Below are 21831 nucleotides of genomic sequence, written 5' to 3'. Positions count from 1 at the left end.
CGACGGGAAGTCTGAGACGAAGCCCGAGCAAGGCCGGAAAGGCCGATATGCGTTTTCCGTTCAAATTTAAATTTCCTCGGCGAGAGGCCGGGGATGCGGACGTCGACGGCCACCGCCAGGGAGAAAAATCTTTCGCTTGGAACATGAACTTTGTGCGGGACTATACATGTGAGGCACAGTGAGCGTGTCTCAAGAAACGCAACGCTCTCGTCTCGACAAGGGCGAGGGCTCGCCTCACGGAAACAAAAGGTCTCGGCTTTTCAGCGAGTGGCTCGGACAGTAGTTTGTAGCCGCGTGGAGACTGAACAGTGATGGAAGCATTTACGAGGTTTTCTGCAGTTTGTTCCGGCGCGAGCACGACTCTCGACGGCAGAGCACTCTCGCGTCCAGGCGTTGACGCCAAGGGGGACGCAGTGAGTCTCGAACCGACTAGAGGAAGAAGGCTCTAGTTCGATCTGTGCGAACGGGGACCCGGCCGTCATGCCGGGTCCGGCGCCCTCGCCAGCCGGGGGCACCACTACCTCTGAGATTCGAAGCGCCGCTTCGAACGCTCGCTGAACGTGAAAGTAACCTGGTTGGTCCTGCCAGTAGTCATATGCTTGTATCAAAGAAGGAGGGAAAGTCTGCTGCGGCCGCAGCAGTAACTCCAGCTCCAAAAGCGTATATTGAAGTTGTTGCTGTTAAAAAGCTCATAGTTGGATCTTAGTTCAAGACGGGTGGTCCGCCCTCCGGTGGTCACTGCCAGTTCTGAGCATTGCCGCCGAAATTGTCCGATGATCTTTACCGGTTGTCGTTCGGTTTCGGCAATTTTACTTTGAAAAAATTAGAGTGCTCAAAGTATGCATGACGCATGAATAATGGTGCATGGAATAATGGAATAGGACCTCGGTTCTATTTTGTTGGTTTTCGGAACACGAGGTAATGATTAAGAGGGACAGACGGGGGCATTCGTATTGCGACGCTAGAGGTGAAATTCTTGGACCGTCGCAAGACGAACTACTGCGAAAGCATTTGCCAAGAATGTTTCCATTAATCAAGAACGAAAGTTAGAGGTTCGAAGGCGATCAAATACCGCCCTAGTTCTAACCATAAACGATGCCAGCCACCGATCCGGCTGTGTTCCTCAAATGACACGCCGGGCAGCTTCCGGGAAACCAAAGCTTTTTGGTTCCGGGGGAAGTATGGTTGCAAAGCTGAAACTTAAAGGAATTGACGGAAGGGCACTACTGGAGTAATGGTAAATATCTACCTTGAATGAGGAATTCCCAGTAAGCACGAGTCATCAGCTCGTGTTGAGTACGTCCCTGCCCTTTGTGCAAACCGCCCGTCGCAACATCCGATGGAATGATTTAGTGAGGTCCTCGGACTGGTGCTCGGACTGACCTCCGGGTCGAGCCGGCGTGCCGGAAAGTTGATCGAACTTGATCATTAAGAGGAAGTTAACGCGTAACAAGGTTTCCGTAGGTGAACCAGCGGAAGGACAATTGAAGATGGGTGCCAGTAGGCTCCGACATCGGCCTACGCCCGGGGATCCTTCTCTGGCGATCCCCGCCTCGACCGCAACTGTCAGTGCCGTGTGGGCGTGCCTGTTTCCCAGCCCTTCGACCTGGGGAAGAGGGAGGTCCTTTGCTGGGCTAGGCTTGAAGAGGGGGCTCGACCTGAGAGAGCTCCCCGCCCCGTTGGTGCCGATGCATTTTCCCCCTTCTCGGAGGAAAACTCTTGATTCGAAACTCTCGAACGCAAAACGACTCTAGTCGGCCGAAACGAAAGTACCACTCCGAGCAGTGGATCACTCGGCTCACGGGTCGGCTAAAAACGCAGAACATGTGGTTGGTCTAATGACCAGTGGTGCGAAGATCCCATCTGTGGGATAAGGACTGATTGCCCTAAGTCACCATCCCTTTTAGGCAATTAAAGATGGGTGCCAGTAGGCTCCGACTTCGGCCTACGCCCGGGGATCCTTTACTGGCGATCCCCGCCTCGACCGCAACTGTCAGTGCCGTGTGGGCGTGCCTGTTTCCCATCCCTTCGTCCTGGGGAAGAGGGAGGTCCTTCGCAGGGCTAGGCTTGAAGAGGGTGCTCGACCTGAGAGAGCTCCCCGCCCCGTTGGTGCCGACGCATTTTCCCCCTTCTCGGAGGAAAACTCTTGATTTGAAACTCTCGAACGCAAAAACGACACTAGTCTCTGAATGTGATTGGCGCATTGTGGATTCATTTGGAACACGTGGTTGGTAAATTTTTAGTACATGAGTGGGTCGAATGACCAATGGAGCAAAGATGCCATCTGTGGCATAATGACTGAACGCCCTCAGTCAGAATCCCTTTTAGTTAGTCATCAGGAGACCGTCGTGATTTTTTTTCATGTCTTATTTGATCGTGTGTGCGAATTTCTGAATTGTTTTTTTTTTCCTAAGTCTTCCGTTGATCGTGTGTGCGAATTTCACAATTTTTTTTTTCTTCATGTCTTTCCTTGATCGTGTGTGCGAATTTCTAAATTGTTTTTTTCTTTCATGTGTTTCGTTGAACGTGTGTGCGAATTTCCAATTTTTTTTTCTTTCTTCCTAAGTCTTCCGTTGATCGTGTGTGCGAATTTCACAAATTTTTTTCTTCATGTCTTTCCTTGATCGTGTGTGCGAATTTCTAAATTTTTTTTTCTTTCATATGTTTCGTTGATCGTGTGTGCGAATTTCTCAATTTTTTTTTTCTTCATGTCTTATTTGATCGTGTGTGCGAATTTTTCAATTGTTTCTTTTTCTTTCTGTCTTTCCTTGATCGTGTGTGCGAGTTTCAAATTTTTTTTTCTTTCTTCCTAAGTCTTCCGTTGATCGTGTGTGCGAATTTCACAATTTTTTTTTTCTTCATGTCTTTCCTTGATCGTGTGTGCGAATTTCTAAATTGTTTTTTTCTTTCATGTGTTTCGTTGAACGTGTGTGCGAATTTCCAATTTTTTTTTCTTTCTTCCTAAGTCTTCCGTTGATCGTGTGTGCGAATTTCACAAATTTTTTTCTTCATGTCTTTCCTTGATCGTGTGTGCGAATTTCTAATTTTTTTTTTCTTTCATATGTTTCGTTGATCGTGTGTGCGAATTTCTCAATTTTTTTTTTCTTCATGTCTTATTTGATCGTGTGTGCGAATTTTTCAATTGTTTCTTTTTCTTTCTGTCTTTCCTTGATCGTGTGTGCGAGTTTCAAATTTTTTTTTCTTTCTTCCTAAGTCTTCCGTTGATCGTGTGTGCGAATTTCACAATTTTTTTTTTCTTCATGTCTTTCCTTGATCGTGTGTGCGAATTTCTAAATTGTTTTTTTCTTTCATGTGTTTCGTTGAACGTGTGTGCGAATTTCCAATTTTTTTTTCTTTCTTCCTAAGTCTTCCGTTGATCGTGTGTGCGAATTTCACAAATTTTTTTCTTCATGTCTTTCCTTGATCGTGTGTGCGAATTTCTAATTTTTTTTTTCTTTCATATGTTTCGTTGATCGTGTGTGCGAATTTCTCAATTTTTTTTTTCTTCATGTCTTATTTGATCGTGTGTGCGAATTTTTCAATTGTTTCTTTTTCTTTCTGTCTTTCCTTGATCGTGTGTGCGAGTTTCAAATTTTTTTTTCTTTCTTCCTAAGTCTTCCGTTGATCGTGTGTGCGAATTTCACAAATTTTTTTTCTTCATGTCTTTCCTTGATCGTGTGTGCGAATTTCTAAATTTTTTTTTCTTTCATATGTTTCGTTGATCGTGTGTGCGAATTTCTCAATTTTTTTTTCTTCATGTCTTATTTGATCGTGTGTGCGAATTTTTCAATTGTTTCTTTTTCTTTCTGTGTTTCCTTGATCGTGTTTTCGAATTTCAAATTTTTTTTTCTTTCTTCCTGTCTTCCGTTGATCGTATGTGCGAATTTCACAAATTTTTTTTCTTCATGTCTTTCCTTGATCGTGTGTGCGAATTTCTAAATTTTTTTTTCTTTCTTCATAAGTGTTCCGTTGATCGTGTGTGCGAATTTCTAAATTTTTTTTTCTTTCTTCATAAGTCTTAAGTTGATCATGTGTGCGAATTTCACAAATTTTTTTTTTCTTCATTTCTTTTGTTGATCGTGTGTGCGAATTTCTAAATTTATGTCTTCCGTTAATCGTGTGTGCGAATTTCACAACTGTTTTTTTCTTCATGTCTTTTGATGATCGTGTGTTCGAATTTTTTTGACTTTGAAATATTTTCAAAATGTTTTGGACTTCGAAAAATTCTGAAGCTTTTTCCACTTAGAAATATTTCATGGTATTTCAAATTTAGTAATATTTTCAAACGGTTTTAACTTTGAGAAATTCAGAAGATTTTCGTACTTAGAAATATTTCACGGTATTTCAAACTTAGTAATATTTTCAAACGGTTTTGACTTTGAAAAATACAGAAGATTTTCGTACTTAGAAATATTTCATGGTATTTCAAAGTTAGTACTATTTTCAAACGGTTTTGTCTTTGAAAAATTCAGAAGATTTTCGTACTTAGCAATATTTCATGGTATATCAAAATTAGTAATATTTTCAAACGGTTTTGACTTTGAAAAATTCAGAAGATTTTCGTACTTGGAAATATTTCATGGTATTTCAAAATTAGTAATATTTTCAAACGGCTTTGACTTTGAAAAATTCAGAAGATTTTCGTACTTAGAAATATTTCATGGTATTTCAAACTTAGTAATATTTTCAAACGGTTTTCACTTTGAAAATTTCAGAAGATTTTCGTACTTAGAAATATTTCATGGTATTTGAACCTTAGTATTATTTTCAAACGGTTTTGACTTTGAAAAATTCAGAAGATTTTCGTACTTAGAAATATTTCATGGTATTTCAAACTTAGAAATATTTTCAAACGGTTTTGACTTATTCAGAAGCTTTTCGTACTAAGAAATATTTCATGGTATTTCAGACTTAGTAATATTTTCAAACGGTTTTGACTTTGAAAAATTCAGAAGATTTTCGTACTTAGAAATATTTCATGGTATTTCAAACTTAGTAATATTTTCAAACGGTTTTCACTTTGAAAATTTCAGAAGATTTTCGTACTTAGAAATATTTCATGGTATTTGAACCTTAGTATTATTTTCAAACGGTTTTGACTTTGAAAAATTCAGAAGATTTTCGTACTTAGAAATATTTCATGGTATTTCAAACTTAGAAATATTTTCAAACGGTTTTGACTTATTCAGAAGCTTTTCGTACTATGGTATTTCAGACTTAGTAATATTTTCAAACGGTTTTGACATTGAAAAATTCAGAAGATTTTCGTACTTAGAAATATTTCATGGTATATCAAAATTAGTAATATTTTCAAACGGTTTTGACTTTGAAAAATTCAGAAGATTTTCGTACTTAGAAATATTTCATGGTATTTCATAATTAGTAATATTTTAAAACGGCTTTAACTTTAAAAAATTCAGAAGATTTTCGTACGTAGAAATATTTCATGATATTTCAAACTTAGTAATATTTTCAAACGGTTTTCACTTTGAAAATTTCAGAAGATTTTCGTACTTAGAAATATTTCATGGTATTTGAACCTTAGTAATATTTTCAAACGGTTTTGACTTTGAAAAATTCAGAAGATTTTCGTACTTAGAAATATTTCATGGTATTTCAAATTTAGAAATATTTTCAAACGGTTTTGACTTATTCAGAAGATTTTCGTACTTAGAAATATTTCATGGTATTTCAAACTTAGTAATATTTTCAAACGGTTTTGACTTTGAAAATTTCAGAAGATTTTCGTACTTAGAAATATTTTATGGTATTTCAAACTTAGTAATATTTTCAAACGGTTTTGACTTTGAAAAATTCAGAAGATTTTCGTACTTAGAAATAAAAAAAAAAGCAAATTAAGCAATTACAAGCACTTATGCAAAGAAACTCGAAAGATCTGTTAGACCAGACGTAAACCCTTCAAATATCGTAACATTGTTGCCTAAAATCATTAGTTATTGACATTGTACTATTGAAGAAACTTTATAATCTAAAACAATGTGTTTATTATCAAAATTAGTTTTAAAAGATGTATAATAATAGTTAAATTTTAAAATATTTTAATAAAAAATGTATATAATATAATGTAAAAAAATATAATTTTTAATAATAGTTATATAATATAAATTTGATAATATAATTATATAATAATAATTTTGTGTTATTTTTTTTTAATTATTTTAAATTATTTTAATATGAAATTTATATAATATGATAAATGTATATAAATAATATTTTTAATTATAATTATGTAATAATAATTTTTAGTTACATTTTTTTTAAATTAGTTTTAGAGTGTTTTTTTGTCAAAGTCCAATTTTTTCCGAAATTTTTCTAAGTCTCGAAAATTGTGGAAATTCTTCTAAGTCCGGCGACGGGAAGTCTGAGACGAAGCCCGAGCGAGGCCGGAAAGGCCAATATGCGTTTGCCGTTCAAATTTAAATTTCCTCGGCGAGAGGCCGGGGATGCGGATGTCGACGGCCACAGCCCGGGAGAAAAATTCTTCGCTTGGAAAATGAACTTTGTGCGGGAATTCAGAAGATTTTCGTACTTAGAAATATTTCATGGTATTTCAAACTTAGACAGAATAAACAGAATTTTTCTAAGTACCGACAACGTCAGAATTTTCTAACTACCGAAATCGTCGGAATGTTTTCTAAGTACCGAAAAGGTCAGAAATTTTCTAAGTACCGAAAAGGTCAGAAATTTTCCAAGTACCGAAATCGTCAGAATTTTCTAAGTACCGAAATAGGCAGAAATTTTCTAAGAGCCGAAATCGTCAGAATTTTTCTAAGTACCGTAAAGGTCAGAAATTTTCTAAGTACCGAAAAAGTCAGAAATTTTCTAAGTATCGATAACTTCTGAATGTTTTCTAAGTATCGAATTCGTCAGAATTTTTCTAAGTACCGAAATCGTTTGAAATTTTCTAAATACCGAAAACGTCAGAAATTTTCTAAGTACCGAAAACTTCTGATTGTTTTCTAAGTACCGAAATCGTCAGAATTTTTCTAAGTACCGTAAAGGTCAGAAATTTTCTAAGTGCCGAAATCGTCAGAATTTTTCTAAGTACAGAAATCATTAGAATTTTTCTAAGTACCGAAATCGGCAGAATTTTCCTAAGTACCGAAAAAGTCAGAAATTTTCTAAGTATCGATAACTTATGAATGTTTTCTAAGTACCGAATTCGTCAGAATTTTTCTAAGTACCGAAATCGGCAGAATTTTTCTAAGTAGCGAAATCGTCGGAATGTTTTCTAAGTTCCGAAAAGGTCAGAAATTTTCTAAGTACCGAAAAGGTCAGAAATTTTCCAAGTACCGAAATCGTCAGAATTTTCTAAGTACCGAAATCGTCAGAATTTTTCTAAGTACCGAAATCGTTTGAAATTTTCTAAATACCGTAAAGGTCAGAAATTTTCTAAGTACCGAAATCATCAGAATTTTTCTAAGTACCGAAAACGTCAGAAATTTTCTAAGTACCGAAAACTTCCGAGTCTTTTATAAGTACCGAAATAGACAGAATTTTTCTAAGTACCGAAATCAACAGAATTTTTCTAAGTACCGAAATCGGCAGAATTTTTCTAAGTACCGAAAACTTCTGAATGTTTAATAAGTATCGAAATCGTAAGAATTTTTCTAAGTACCGAAAACGTCAGAAATTTTCTAAGTACCGAAGACTTCTTAATGTTTTCTAAGTACCGAAATCGACAGAATTTTTCTAAGTACCGAAATCATCAGAATTTTTCTAAGTACCGAAAACGACAGAAATTTTCTTAGTACCAAAAACTTCTGATTGTTTTCTAAGTACCGAAATCGTCAGAATTTTTCTAAGTACCGAAAAGGTCAGAAATTTACTAAGTACCGAAAAGGTCAGAAATTTTCCAAGTACCGAAAAGGTCAGAAATTTTCCAAGTACCGAAATCGTCAGAATTTTTCTAAGTACCGAAATCATTAGAATTTTTCTAAGTACCGAAATCGGCAGAATTTTCCTAAGTACCGAAAAGGTCAAAAATTTTCTAAGCACCGAAAAGGTCAGAAATTTTCCAAGTACCGAAATCGTCAGAATTTTCTAAGTACCGAAATCGGCAGAATTTTCTTCTAAGTACCGAAAACTACAGAAATTTTCTAAGTACCGAAATCACCAGAATTTTTCTAAGTACCGAAATCGTCAGAATTTTTCTAAGTACCGATAACGTCAGAAATTTTCTAAGTACCGAAAACTTCTGAATGTTTTCTATGTACCGAAAAAGGCAGAAATTTTCTAAGTACCGAAATCGGCGGTATTTTTCTAAGTACCGAAATAGTCTGAATTTTTCTAAGTACCGAAATCGTTTGAAATTTTCAAAATACCGAAAAGGTCAGAAATTTTCTAAGTACCGAAATCATCAGAATTTTTCTAAGTACCGAAAACGTCAGAAATTATCTAAGTACCGAAAACTTCCGAGTCTTTTCTAAGTACCGAAATCGACAGAATTTTTCTAAGTACCGAAATCAACAGAATTTTTCTAAGAACCGAAATCGGCAGAATTTTTCTAAGCACCGAAAACTTCTGAATGTTTAATAAGTATCGAAATCGTAAGAATTTTTCTAAGTACCGAAAACGTCAGAAATTTTCTAAGTACCGAATACTTCTTAATGTTTTCTAAGTACCGAAATCGACAGAATTTTTCTAAGTACCGAAAACGTCAGATATTTTCTAAGTACCGAAAAGGTCAGAAATTTTCTAAGTACCGAAATCAACAGAATTTTTCTAAGTACCGAAATCATCAGAATTTTTCTAAGTACCGAAAACGACAGAAATTTTCTTAGTACCAAAAACTTCTGATTGTTTTCTAAGTACCGAAATCGTCAGAATTTTTCTAAGTACCGAAATCGTCAGAATTTTTCTAAGTACCGAAAAGGTAAGAAATTTTCTAAGTACCGAAAAGGTCAGAAATTTTCCAAGTACCGAAATCGTCAGAATTTTCTAAGTACCGAAATCGGCAGAATTTTCTTCTAAGTACCGAAAACTACAGAAATTTTCTAAGTACCGAAATCACCAGAATTTTTCTAAGTACCGAAATCGTCAGAATTTTTCTAAGTACCGATAACGTCAGAAATTTTCTAAGTACCGAAAACTTCTGAATGTTTTCTATGTACCGAAAAAGGCAGAAATTTTCTAAGTACCGAAATCGTCGGAATTTTTCTAAGTACCGAAATCGTCTGAATTTTTCTAAGTACCGAAATCGTTTGAAATTTTCTAAATACCGAAAAGGTCAGAAATTTTCTAAGTACCGAAATCATCAGAATTTTTCTAAGTACCGAAAACGTCAGAAATTTTCTAAATACCGAATAGGTCAGAAATTTTCTAAGTACCGAAATCATCAGAATTTTTCTAAGTACCGAAAACGTCAGAAATTTTCTAAGTACCGAAAACTTCCGAGTCTTTTCTAAGAACCGAAATCGGCAGAATTTTTCTAAGTACTGAAAACTTCTGAATGTTTTCTAAGTACCGAAATCGACAGAATTTTTCAAAGTACCGAAAACGCCAGATATTTTCTAAGTATCGAAAAGGTCAGAAATTTTCTAAGTACCAAAATCAACAGAATTTTTCTAAGTACCGAAATCGTCAGAATTTTTCTAAGTACCGTAAAGGTCAGAAATTTTCTAAGTGCCGAAATCGTCAGAATTTTTCTAAGTACAGAAATCATTAGAATTTTTCTAAGTACCGAAATCGGCAGAATTTTCCTAAGTACCGAAAAAGTCAGAAATTTTCTAAGTATCGATAACTTATGAATGTTTTCTAAGTACCGAATTCGTCAGAATTTTTCTAAGTACCGAAATCGGCAGAATTTTTCTATGTAGCGAAATCGTCGGAATGTTTTCTAAGTTCCGAAAAGGTCAGAAATTTTCTAAAGTACCGAAAAGGTCAGAAATTTTCCAAGTACCGAAATCGTCAGAATTTTCTAAGTACCGAAATCGGCAGAATTTTTCTAAGTACCGAAATCGTTTGAAATTTTCTAAATACCGAAAAGGTCAGAAATTTTCTAAGTACCGAAAACTTCCGAGTCTTTTCTAAGTACCGAAATAGACAGAATTTTTCTAAGTACCGAAATCAACAGAATTTTTCTAAGAACCGAAATCGGCAGAATTTTTCTAAGTACCGAAAACTTCTGAATGTTTAATAAGTATCGAAATCGTAAGAATTTTTCTAAGTACCGAAAACGTCAGAAATTTTCTAAGTACCGAAGACTTCTTAATGTTTTCTAAGTACCGAAATCGACAGAATTTTTCTAAGTACCGAAATCATCAGAATTTTTCTAAGTACCGAAAACGACAGAAATTTTCTTAGTACCAAAAACTTCTGATTGTTTTCTAAGTACCGAAATCGTCAGAATTTTTCTAAGTACCGTAAAGGTCAGAAATTTTCTAAGTACCGAAAAGGTCAGAAATTTTCCAAGTACCGAAAAGGTCAGAAATTTTCTAAGTACCGAAATCATTAGAATTTTTCTAAGTACCGAAATCGGCAGAATTTTCCTAAGTACCGAAAAGGTCAGAAATTTTCTAAGTACCGAAAAGGTCAGAAATTTTCCAAGTACCGAAATCGTCCGAATTTTCTAAGTACCGAAATCGGCAGAATTTTCTTCTAAGTACTGAAAACTACAGAAATTTTCTAAGTACCGAAATCACCAGAATTTTTCTAAGTACCGAAATCGTCGGAATTTTTCTAAGTACCGAAATCGTTTGAAATTTTCTAAATACCGAAAAGGTCAGAAATTTTCTAAGTACTGAAATCATCAGAATTTTTCTAAGTACCGAAAACGTCAGAAATTTTCTAAATACCGAAAAGGTCAGAAATTTTCTAAGCACCGAAAACTTCCGAGTCTTTTCCAAGTACCGATGACTTCTGAATGTTTTCTAAGTACCGAAATCGACAGAATTTTTCTAAGTACCGAAATCATCAGAATTTTTCTTAGTACCGAAAACAACAGAAATTTTCTTAGTACCAAAAACTTCTGATTGTTTTCTAAGTACCGAAATCGTCAGAATTTTTCTAAGTACCGTAAAGGTCAGAAATTTTCTAAGTGCCGAAATCGTCAGAATTTTTCTAAGTACAGAAATCATTAGAATTTTTCTAAGTACCGAAATCGGCAGAATTTTCCTAAGTACCGAAAAAGTCAGAAATTTTCTAAGTATCGATAACTTCTGAATGTTTTCTAAGTACCGAATTCGTCAGAATTTTTCTAAGTACCGAAAAAGGCAGAAATTTTCTAAGTACCGAAATCGTCGGAATTTTCTAAGTACCGAAATCGGCAGAATGTTCTTCTAAGTACCGAAATCGTCAGAATTTTTCTAAGTACCGATAACGTCAGAAATTTTCTAAGTACCGAAAACTTCTGAATGTTTTCTATGTACCGAAAAAGGCAGAAATTTTCTAAGTACCGAAATCGTCGGAATTTTTCTAAGTACCGAAATCGTCTGAATTTTTCTAAGTACCGAAATCGTTTGAAATTTTCTAAATACCGAAAAGGTCAGAAATTTTCTAAGTACCGAAATCATCAGAATTTTTCTAAGTACCGAAAACGTCAGAAATTTTCCAAGTCCCTAAAACTTCCGAGTCTTTTCTAAGTACCGAAAACATCAGAATTTTTCTAAGTACAGAAAACTTCTGAGTCTTTTCAAAGTACCGAAAAAGGCAGAACGTCAAAAATTTACTAAGTACCGAAAACTTCCGAGTCTTTTAAAAGTACCGAAAAAGGCAGAAATTTTCTAAGTACCGAAATCAACAGAATTTTTCTAAGTACCGAAATCGACAGAATTTTTCTGAGTACCGAAATCGGCAGATATTTTCTAAGTACCGAAAAGGTCAGAAATTTTCTAAGATCCGAAATCACCAGAATTTTTCTAAAAACCGAAATCGTCAGAATTTTTCTAAGTACCGAAATCGGCAGAATTTTACTAAGTACCGAAAAGGTCAGAAATTTTCTAAGAACCGAAAAGGTCAGAAAGTTTCCAAGTACCGAAATCGTCAGAATTTTCTAAGTACCGAAATCACCAGATTTTTTCTAACTACCGAAATCGTCAGAATTTTTCTAAGTACCGAAATCGTTTGAAATTTTCTAAATACCGAAAAGGTCAGAAATTTTCTAAGTACCGAAATCATCAGAATTTTTCTAAGTACCGAAAACGTCAGAAATTTTCTAAGTACCGAAAACTTCCGAGTCTTTTCTAAGTACCGAAATAGACAAAATTTTTCTAAGTACCGAAATCAACAGAATTTTTCTAAGTACCGAAATCGGCAGAATTTTTCTAAGTACCGAAAGCTTCTGAATGTTTTCTAAGTACCGAAATCGACAGAATTTTTCTAAGTACCGAAATCGTAAGAATTTTTCTAAGTACCGAAAACGTCAGAAATTTTCTAAGTACCGAAGACTTCTTAATGTTTTCTAAGTACCGAAATCGACAGAATTTTTCTAAGTACCGAAAACGTCAGAATTTTTCTAAGTACCGAAAACGACCGAAATTTTCTTAGTACCAAAAACTTCTGATTGTTTTCTAAGTACCGAAATCTTCAGAAATTTTCTAAGTACCGTAAAGGTCAGAAATTTTCTATGTACCGAAAAGGTCTGAAATTTTCCAAGTAACGAAAAGGTCAGAAATTTTCTAAGTACCGAAATCGTCAGAATTTTTCCAAGTACCAAAATCATTAGAAATTTTCTAAGTACCGAAATCGGCAGAATTTTCCTAAGTACCGAAAAAGTCTGAAATTTTCTAAGTATCGATAACTTCTGAATGTTTTCTAAGTACCGTATTCGTCAGAATTTTTCTAAGTACCGAAAAGGTCAGAAATTTTCTAAGTACCGAAAAGGTCAGAAATCTTCCAAGTACCGAAATCGTCAGAATTTTCTAAGTACCGAAAACTTCCGAGTCTTTTCTAAGAACCGAAATCGGCAGAATTTTTCTAAGTACTGAAAACTTCTGAATGTTTTCTAAGTACCGAAATCGACAGAATTTTTCAAAGTACCGAAAACGCCAGATATTTTCTAAGTATCGAAAAGGTCAGAAATTTTCTAAGTACCGAAATCATCAGAATTTTTCTAAGTACCGAAAACGTCAGAAATTTTCTAAATACCGAATAGGTCAGAAATTTTCTAAGTACCGAAATCATCAGAATTTTTCTAAGTACCGAAAACGTCAGAAATTTTCTAAGTACCGAAAACTTCCGAGTCTTTTCTAAGAACCGAAATCGACAGAATTTTTCAAAGTACCGAAAACGCCAGATATTTTCTAAGTATCGAAAAGGTCAGAAATTTTCTAAGTACCAAAATCAACAGAATTTTTCTAAGTACCGAAATCGTCAGAATTTTTCTAAGTACCGTAAAGGTCAGAAATTTTCTAAGTGCCGAAATCGTCAGAATTTTTCTAAGTACAGAAATCATTAGAATTTTTCTAAGTACCGAAATCGGCAGAATTTTCCTAAGTACCGAAAAAGTCAGAAATTTTCTAAGTATCGATAACTTATGAATGTTTTCTAAGTAGCGAATTCGTCAGAATTTTTCTAAGTACCGAAATCGGCAGAATTTTTCTAAGTAGCGAAATCGTCGGAATGTTTTCTAAGTTCCGAAAAGGTCAGAAATTTTCTAAGTACCGAAAAGGTCAGAAATTTTCCAAGTACCGAAATCGTCAGAATTTTCTAAGTACCGAAATCGGCAGAATTTTTCTAAGTACCGAAATCGTTTGAAATTTTCTAAATACCGAAAAGGTCAGAAATTTTCTAAGTACCGAAATCATCAGAATGTTTCTAAGTACCGAAAACGTCAGAAATTTTCTAAGTACCGAAAACTTCCGAGTCTTTTCTAAGTACCGAAATCAACAGAATTTTTCTAAGAACCGAAATCGGCAGAATTTTTCTAAGTACCGAAAACTTCTGAATGTTTAATAAGTATCGAAATCGTAAGAATTTTTCTAAGTACCGAAAACGTCAGAAATTTTCTAAGTACCGAAGACTTCTTAATGTTTTCTAAGTACCGAAATCGACAGAATTTTTCTAAGTACCGAAATCATCAGAATTTTTCTAAGTACCGAAAACGACAGAAATTTTCTTAGTACCAAAAACTTCTGATTGTTTTCTAAGTACCGAAATCGTCAGAATTTTCTAAGTACCGTAAAGGTCAGAAATTTTCTAAGTACCGAAAAGGTCAGAAATTTTCCAAGTACCGAAAAGGTCAGAATTTTCTAAGTACCGAAATCGGCAGAATTTTCTTCTAAGTACCGAATACTACAGAAATTTTCTAAGTACCGAAATCACCAGAATTTTTCTAAGTACCGAAATCGTCTGAATTTTTCTAAGTACCGAAATCATTAGAATGCTTCTAAGTACCGAAATCGGCAGAATTTTCCTAAGTACCGAAAAGGTCAGAAATTTTCTAAGTACCGAAAAGGTCAGAAATTTTCCAAGTACCGAAATCGTCAGAATTTTCTAAGTACCGAAATCGGCAGAATTTTCTTCTAAGTACTGAAAACTACAGAAATTTTCTAAGTACCGAAATCACCAGAATTTTTCTAAGTACCGAAATCGTCAGAATTTTTCCAAGTACCGATAACGTCAGAAATTTTCTAAGTACCGAAAACTTCTGAATGTTTTCTATGTACCGAAAAAGGCAGAAATTTTCTAAGTACCGAAATCGTCGGAATTTTTCTAAGTACCGAAATCGTCTGAATTTTTCTAAGTACCGAAATCGTTTGAAATTTTCTAAATACCGAAAAGGTCAGAAATTTTCTAAGTACCGAAATCATCAGAATTTTTCTAAGTGCCGAAAACGTCAGAAATTTTCTAAATACCGAATAGGTCAGAAATTTTCTAAGTACCGAAATCATCAGAATTTTTCTAAGTACCGAAAACGTCAGAAATTTTCTAAGTACCGAAAAGGTCAGAAATTTTCCAAGTACCGAAATCGGCAGAATTTTCTTCTAAGTACCGAAATCTACAGAAATTTTCTAAGTACCGAAATCACCAGAATTTTTCTAAGTACCGAAATCGACAGAATTTTTCTAAGTAGCGAAATCGTCAGAATGTTTTCTAAGTTCCGAAAAGGTCAGAAATTTTCTTAAGTACCGAAAAGGTCAGAAATTTTCCAAGTACCGAAATCGTCAGAATTTTCTAAGTACCGAAATCGGCAGAATTTTTCTAAGTACCGAAATCGTTTGAAATTTTCTAAATACCGAAAAGGTCAGAAATTTTCTAAGTAACGAAATCATCAGAATGTTTCTAAGTACCGAACACGTCAGAAATTTTCTAAGTTCCGAAAACTTCCGAATCTTTTCTAAGTACCGAAATAGACAGAATTTTTCTAAGTACCGAAATCAACAGAATTTTTCTAAGTACCGAAATCGGCAGAATTTTTCTAAGTACCGAAAACTTCTGAATGTTTAATAAGTATCGAAATCGTAAGAATTTTTCTAAGTACCGAAAACGTCAGAAATTTTCTAAGTACCGAAGACTTCTTAATGTTTTCTAAGTACCGAAATCGACAGAATTTTTCTAAGTACCGAAATCAGCAGAATTTTTCTAAGTACCGAAAACGACAGAAATTTTCTTAGTACCAAAAACTTCTGATTGTTTTCTAAGTACCGAAATCGTCAGAATTTTTCTAAGTACCGTAAAGGTCAGAAATTTTCTAAGTACCGAAAAGGTCAGAAATTTTCCAAGTACCGAAAAGGTCAGAAATTCTCTAAGTACCGAAATCGTTAGAATTTTTCTAAGTACCGAAATCATTAGAATTTTTCTAAGTACCGAAATCGGCAGAATTTTCCTAAGTACCGAAAAGGTCAGAAATTTTCTAAGTTCCGAAAAGGTCAGAAATTTTCCAAGTACCGAAATCGGCAGAATTTTCTTCTAAGTACCGAAAACTACAGAAATTTTCTAAGTACCGAAATCACCAGAATTTTTCTAAGTACCGAAATCGTCGGAATTTTCTAAGAACCGAAATCGGCAGAATTTTCTTCTAAGTACTGAAAACTACAGAAATTTTCTAAGTACCGAAATCACCAGAATTTTTCTAAGTACCGAAATCGTCAGAATTTTTCTAAGTACCGATAACGTCAGAAATTTTCTAAGTACCGAAAACTTCTGAATGTTTTCTATGTACCGAAAAAGGCAGAAATTTTCTAAGTACCGAAATCGTCGGAATTTTTCTAAGTACCGAAATCGTCTGAATTTTTCTAAGTACCGAAATGGTTTGAAATTTTCTAAATACCGAAAAGGTCAGAAATTTTCTAAGTACCGAAATCATCAGAATTTTTCTAAGTACCGAAAACGTCAGAAATTTTCTAAATACCGAAAAGGTCAGAAATTTTCTAAGTACCGAAAACTTCCGAGTCTTTTCTAAGTACCGAAATCGACAGAATTTTTCTAAGTACCGAAATCAACAGAATTTTTCTAAGAACCGAAATCGGCAGAATTTTTCTAAGTACTGAAAACTTCTGAATGTTTAATAAGTATCGAAATCGTAATAATTTTTCTAAGTACCAAAAACGTCAGAAATTTTCTAAGTACCGAAGACTTCTGAATGTTTTCTAAGTACCGAAATCATTAGAATTTTTCTAAGTACCGAAATCGGCAGAATTTTCCTAAGTACCGAAAAAGTCAGAAATTTTCTAAGTATCGATAACTTCTGAATGTTTTCTAAGTACCGAATTCGTCAGAATTTTTCTAAGTACCGAAAAAGGCAGAAATTTTCTAAGTACCGAAATCGTCGGAATTTTTCTAAGTACCGAAAAGGTCAGAAATTTTCTAAGTTCCGAAAAGGTCAGAAATTTTCCAAGTACCGAAATCGTCAGAATTTTCTAAGTACCGAAATCGGCAGAATGTTCTTCTAAGTACCGAAATCGTCAGAATTTTTCTAAGTACCGATAACGTCAGAAATTTTCTAAGTACCGAAAACTTCTGAATGTTTTCTATGTACCGAAAAAGGCAGAAATTTTCTAAGTACCGAAATCGTCGGAATTTTTCTAAGTACCGAAATCGTCTGAATTTTTCTAAGTACCGAAATCGTTTGAAATTTTCTAAATACCGAAAAGGTCAGAAATTTTCTAAGTACCGAAATCATCAGAATTTTTCTAAGTACCGAAAACGTCAGAAATTTTCTAAGTACCTAAAACTTCCGAGTCTTTTCTAAGTACCGAAATAGACAGAATTTTTCTAAGTACCGAAATCAACAGAATATTTCTAAGTACCGAAATCGGCCGAATTTTTCTAAGTACCGAAAACTTCTGAATGTTTAATAAGTATCGAAATCGTAAGAATTTTTCTAAGTACCGAAAACTTCATATATTTTCTAAGTACCGAAAAGGTCAGAAATTTTCTAAGTACCGAAATTATGAGAATTTTTCTAAGTACCGAAAACGTCATATATTTTCTAAGTACCGAAAAGGTCAGAAATTTTCTAAGTACCGAAATTATCAGAATTTTTCTAAGTACCGAAATCGTCAAAATTTTCTAAGTACCAAAATCAACAGAATTTTTCTAAGTACCGAAATCGACAGAATTTTTCTAAGTACCGAAATCGTCTGAAATTTTCTAAATACCGAAAAGGTCAGAAATTTTCTAAGTACCGAAATCATCAGAATTCTTCTAAGTACCGAAAACATCAGTATTTTTCTAAGTACAGAAAACTTCTGAGTCTTTTCAAAGTACCGAAAAAGGCAGAACGTCAAAAATTTACTAAGTACCGAAAACTTCCGAGTCTTTTAAAAGTACCGAAAAAGGCAGAAATTTTCTAAGTACCGAAATCAACAGAATTTTTCTAAGTACCGAAATCGACAGAATTTTTCTGAGTACCGAAAAGGTCAGAAATTTTCTAAGTGCCGAAATCGTCAGAATTTTTCTAAGTACAGAAATCATTAGAATTTTTCTAAGTACCGAAATCGGCAGAATTTTCCTAAGTACCGAAAAAGTCAGAAATTTTCTAAGTATCGATAACTTATGAATGTTTTCTAAGTAGCGAATTCGTCAGAATTTTTCTAAGTACCGAAATCGGCAGAATTTTTCTAAGTAGCGAAATCGTCGGAATGTTTTCTAAGTTCCGAAAAGGTCAGAAATTTTCTAAGTACCGAAAAGGTCAGAAATTTTCCAAGTACCGAAATCGTCAGAATTTTCTAAGTACCGAAATCGGCAGAATTTTTCTAAGTACCGAAATCGTTTGAAATTTTCTAAATACCGAAAAGGTCAGAAATTTTCTAAGTACCGAAATCATCAGAATGTTTCTAAGTACCGAAAACGTCAGAAATTTTCTAAGTACCGAAAACTTCCGAGTCTTTTCTAAGTACCGAAATCAACAGAATTTTTCTAAGAACCGAAATCGGCAGAATTTTTCTAAGTACCGAAAACTTCTGAATGTTTAATAAGTATCGAAATCGTAAGAATTTTTCTAAGTACCGAAAACGTCAGAAATTTTCTAAGTACCGAAGACTTCTTAATGTTTTCTAAGTACCGAAATCGACAGAATTTTTCTAAGTACCGAAATCATCAGAATTTTTCTAAGTACCGAAAACGACAGAAATTTTCTTAGTACCAAAAACTTCTGATTGTTTTCTAAGTACCGAAATCGTCAGAATTTTCTAAGTACCGTAAAGGTCAGAAATTTTCTAAGTACCGAAAAGGTCAGAAATTTTCCAAGTACCGAAAAGGTCAGAATTTTCTAAGTACCGAAATCGGCAGAATTTTCTTCTAAGTACCGAATACTACAGAAATTTTCTAAGTACCGAAATCACCAGAATTTTTCTAAGTACCGAAATCGTCTGAATTTTTCTAAGTACCGAAATCATTAGAATGCTTCTAAGTACCGAAATCGGCAGAATTTTCCTAAGTACCGAAAAGGTCAGAAATTTTCTAAGTACCGAAAAGGTCAGAAATTTTCCAAGTACCGAAATCGTCAGAATTTTCTAAGTACCGAAATCGGCAGAATTTTCTTCTAAGTACTGAAAACTACAGAAATTTTCTAAGTACCGAAATCACCAGAATTTTTCTAAGTACCGAAATCGTCAGAATTTTTCTAAGTACCGATAACGTCAGAAATTTTCTAAGTACCGAAAACTTCTGAATGTTTTCTATGTATCGAAAAAGGCAGAAATTTTCTAAGTACCGAAATCGTCGGAATTTTTCTAAGTACCGAAATCGTCTGAATTTTTCTAAGTACCGAAATCGTTTGAAATTTTCTAAATACCGAAAAGGTCAGAAATTTTCTAAGTACCGAAATCATCAGAATTTTTCTAAGTGCCGAAAACGTCAGAAATTTTCTAAATACCGAATAGGTCAGAAATTTTCTAAGTACCGAAATCATCAGAATTTTTCTAAGTACCGAAAACGTCAGAAATTTTCTAAGTACCGAAAAGGTCAGAAATTTTCCAAGTACCGAAATCGGCAGAATTTTCTTCTAAGTACCGAAATCTACAGAAATTTTCTAAGTACCGAAATCACCAGAATTTTTCTAAGTACCGAAATCGACAGAATTTTTCTAAGTAGCGAAATCGTCAGAATGTTTTCTAAGTTCCGAAAAGGTCAGAAATTTTCTTAAGTACCGAAAAGGTCAGAAATTTTCCAAGTACCGAAATCGTCAGAATTTTCTAAGTACCGAAATCGGCAGAATTTTTCTAAGTACCGAAATCGTTTGAAATTTTCTAAATACCGAAAAGGTCAGAAATTTTCTAAGTACCGAAATCATCAGAATGTTTCTAAGTACCGAACACGTCAGAAATTTTCTAAGTTCCGAAAACTTCCGAATCTTTTCTAAGTACCGAAATAGACAGAATTTTTCTAAGTACCGAAATCAACAGAATTTTTCTAAGTACCGAAATCGGCAGAATTTTTCTAAGTACCGAAAACTTCTGAATGTTTAATAAGTATCGAAATCGTAAGAATTTTTCTAAGTACCGAAAACGTCAGAAATTTTCTAAGTACCGAAGACTTCTTAATGTTTTCTAAGTACCGAAATCGACAGAATTTTTCTAAGTACCGAAATCAGCAGAATTTTTCTAAGTACCGAAAACGACAGAAATTTTCTTAGTACCAAAAACTTCTGATTGTTTTCTAAGTACCGAAATCGTCAGAATTTTTCTAAGTACCGTAAAGGTCAGAAATTTTCTAAGTACCGAAAAGGTCAGAAATTTTCCAAGTACCGAAAAGGTCAGAAATTTTCTAAGTACCGAAATCGTTAGAATTTTTCTAAGTACCGAAATCATTAGAATTTTTCTAAGTACCGAAATCGGCAGAATTTTCCTAAGTACCGAAAAGGTCAGAAATTTTCTAAGTTCCGAAAAGGTCAGAAATTTTCCAAGTACCGAAATCGTCGGAATTTTCTAAGTACCGAAATCGGCAGAATTTTCTTCTAAGTACCGAAAACTACAGAAATTTTCTAAGTACCGAAATCACCAGAATTTTTCTAAGTACCGAAATCGTCTGAATTTTTCTAAGTACCGAAATCATTAGAATTTTTCTAAGTACCGAAATCGGCAGAATTTTCCTAAGTACCGAAAAGGTCAGAAATTTTCTAAGTTCCGAAAAGGTCAGAAATTTTCCAAGTACCGAAATCGTCGGAATTTTCTAAGAACCGAAATCGGCAGAATTTTCTTCTAAGTACTGAAAACTACAGAAATTTTCTAAGTACCGAAATCACCAGAATTTTTCTAAGTACCGAAATCGTCAGAATTTTTCTAAGTACCGATAACGTCAGAAATTTTCTAAGTACCGAAAACTTCTGAATGTTTTCTATGTACCGAAAAACGCAGAAATTTTCTAAGTACCGAAATCGTCGGAATTTTTCTAAGTACCGAAATCGTCTGAATTTTTCTAAGTACCGAAATGGTTTGAAATTTTCTAAATACCGAAAAGGTCAGAAATTTTCTAAGTACCGAAATCATCAGAATTTTTCTAAGTACCGAAAACGTCAGAAATTTTCTAAATACCGAAAAGGTCAGAAATTTTCTAAGTACCGAAAACTTCCGAGTCTTTTCTAAGTACCGAAATCGACAGAATTTTTCTAAGTACCGAAATCAACAGAATTTTTCTAAGAACCGAAATCGGCAGAATTTTTCTAAGTACTGAAAACTTCTGAATGTTTAATAAGTATCGAAATCGTAATAATTTTTCTAAGTACCAAAAACGTCAGAAATTTTCTAAGTACCGAAGACTTCTGAATGTTTTCTAAGTACCGAAATCATTAGAATTTTTCTAAGTACCGAAATCGGCAGAATTTTCCTAAGTACCGAAAAAGTCAGAAATTTTCTAAGTATCGATAACTTCTGAATGTTTTCTAAGTACCGAATTCGTCAGAATTTTTCTAAGTACCGAAAAAGGCAGAAATTTTCTAAGTACCGAAATCGTCGGAATTTTTCTAAGTACCGAAAAGGTCAGAAATTTTCTAAGTTCCGAAAAGGTCAGAAATTTTCCAAGTACCGAAATCGTCAGAATTTTCTAAGTACCGAAATCGGCAGAATGTTCTTCTAAGTACCGAAATCGTCAGAATTTTTCTAAGTACCGATAACGTCAGAAATTTTCTAAGTACCGAAAACTTCTGAATGTTTTCTATGTACCGAAAAAGGCAGAAATTTTCTAAGTACCGAAATCGTCGGAATTTTTCTAAGTACCGAAATCGTCTGAATTTTTCTAAGTACCGAAATCGTTTGAAATTTTCTAAATACCGAAAAGGTCAGAAATTTTCTAAGTACCGAAATCATCAGAATTTTTCTAAGTACCGAAAACGTCAGAAATTTTCTAAGTACCTAAAACTTCCGAGTCTTTTCTAAGTACCGAAATAGACAGAATTTTTCTAAGTACCGAAATCAACAGAATATTTCTAAG

At 34.2% G+C, this 21831-nt stretch overlaps 1 pseudogene; it reads left to right on the top strand.

Annotated features, from left to right (window-relative positions):
* Positions 1 to 568: 568 nt before the first annotated feature.
* Positions 569 to 1487, top strand: LOC147816907 (small subunit ribosomal RNA; annotated as a pseudogene; the record flags this gene model as incomplete).
* Positions 1488 to 21831: the final 20344 nt, after the last annotated feature.

Source organism: Parasteatoda tepidariorum, chromosome 1, assembly GCF_982258835.1.
Source record: "Parasteatoda tepidariorum strain Cologne lab strain chromosome 1, Ptep-v5.0, whole genome shotgun sequence".
In the NCBI taxonomy this organism is placed as follows: domain Eukaryota; kingdom Metazoa; phylum Arthropoda; class Arachnida; order Araneae; family Theridiidae; genus Parasteatoda; species Parasteatoda tepidariorum.
Note: the sequence above shows the minus strand (reverse complement) of the source record. Positions and strands in the feature narration are given on the sequence as shown.